A 2,071-nucleotide genomic window follows, 5' to 3' on the forward strand; every position below is an offset into this window, starting at 1 on the left:
CTCCGGCAGCATGAGGCGCTCGATAATTCGACTACTAGGGGAGGTGGACGTTGAACCTGTATAACGCGTGAAGCCAACGTGGATAAACATACGCTTTCTTCAGGCCACAAGTGGCCCATCGGGACCATCCGACCACCGTGTCATCCTCAGTTGAGCACACCGCTCTCCCAGTCGTCATGATGGTTTTCTTTGACCGGAGTCGCTACTATGCGGTCGAGTATCTCCTCAGTTGGCACCACGAGGCTGAGTGCACCCCGAAAAACGGCAACAGCGCATGGCGGCCCAGATGGTCACCCATCCAAGTGCCGGCCACGCCCGACAGCGCTTAACTTCGGTGATCTGACGGGGACCGGTGTATCCACTGCGGCAAGGCCGTTGCAGTGTGGATAAACAGCGTCTAAAAAATAAGTGGTTTCCTTACAGTATGGTTTGAGATCTAGCACTGGAAAATTCAAGACCTATTTACCTTGAACTTTCAGTAGAGCTTGTTCGAAAGTTTAACTGTCGTGTTTCAAAAAAGACGGAGTATTTTAAGGCAACTAATAATTCTTCAGTCAGTTCATGGAAGAATAATTTCATATTTAAGCGTGTAGACGGACAAATTGTGTTTCGTTCTCTCTGACAACTACCCTGCTCAAGACAACTAAAAGATCACTTTTTCGAAACCCCAATATTGTCTCCTACTGCGACGTAGGTTTGAAATTTGGCTCATAGGTGCCTACATTCTCTCTCTGTAATGGTGCAAAAGCGTGGCGCCCTGCTGCGTCTATCTCTGGCTCGGTGTGTCGACACATGCGAAGAAGAGGCCAGAGCCCAGAGGTTCGTGTAATGTGTAATGTGGGTTAATGATGCCATGGCTCCAAATTTCAGTACAATTCTGCCCAACGCCACCATGAAGTTTCAGACGTTGGGCATGTCATCACAGCCTCTCTTACCCACAATTCACCCCTTCTTTTGACGCCTCTTCGATGGAAGTCAGAACCGCGACTCCCAACGTTGACATCACGCCGTTTTCTTATAGGTGGCTGAAGAAAACATTTCCGACACATCGCCGCTCAGAATCGCCATGTGAAGGCCTTATTGGGTGGCATAAAATGCGTCAATTAAACCACTCCTTCCCTTAGGGCGTTGATTCCCACATATATTGGGACCGAAAACGATAGTTCGCAGTACGATGAACGACAGAACGACCGTCTTGACAACTTTCGCCAATGTAGACATCCCCCAGACGCTTTAATCCCTTGTCTAAGGACACTGTGGGACAGCAACCCAACTGAAAGTGATCGCCCCCCTGGAGTTCAGTACGAGTGCAAATTTTGTTCTGGTGCACAGGGTGGAAATTAGAAGAAATTTGAATACGATTCAGCAAAGGGTGATTGTGCTTCTGCCGACCTCCTGTTTTGCGCCATCCTGTAGCATGATCACCCAGGGGTACGAAATTGTCACGTGAGTGAATGAAATGGAAAAAGAGTCCCACTAAGACCACACAGTTCGGCAGCACCATCAGTGAAACCTGCCAGCCTTTGATGAGCACTTTTAAAATGTATCTGTACAGAGATAACCTGTGACAGTCCTAGGCACCTGCAGATAGGCAACCCCTTGACGCCCCTATGTTCCGCATGCCTACTAACAGGCGCAAGAGCAGCAGTGCAGCCTGATGCTTTGACTGTTTGTGCTCGCCCATGTGTGTAGGTTTTCGATACACGATGTGTCCCAGGAACTAACCATGCTGTGTAATCAGCACATCTTTTCCTTTTCTGCCTCGATTTTATTCTTTTTTATGACTGTGGCGCAAGAGAAGCAAAGCAGTCACCGACAAGTTTAGGCGGTTTATGCGTTGTAAACGGCGTATGCCAAGAAATGTGAGTATGGGGTTGCATCTGCTTATAACACGAAGAAGAGACTGTGCAACAGAACGAGAAAACTTTTATTTGTTCAGAAGCATTCCCGCGCGTTCCACGACTGCCTGACACTGAACAGGAGACGAGCCGCGAGTGAGCTGCGCTACTGCTGCGGCCGCCCGCCTGCCGTCAACTTGCCCCACTTACGGAGGCGAACAGCGCGGTTGCTA

General features: G+C 49.2%; 1 pseudogene; it reads right to left on the reverse strand.

Annotated features, from left to right (window-relative positions):
- Positions 1–262: 262 nt before the first annotated feature.
- LOC124559017 lies at positions 263–380 on the reverse strand (annotated as a pseudogene).
- Between the last annotated feature and the right edge of the window lie 1,691 nt (positions 381–2,071).

This window comes from Schistocerca americana, chromosome 1 (assembly GCF_021461395.2).
Source record: "Schistocerca americana isolate TAMUIC-IGC-003095 chromosome 1, iqSchAmer2.1, whole genome shotgun sequence".
NCBI classification, from domain to species: Eukaryota; Metazoa; Arthropoda; class Insecta; order Orthoptera; family Acrididae; genus Schistocerca; species Schistocerca americana.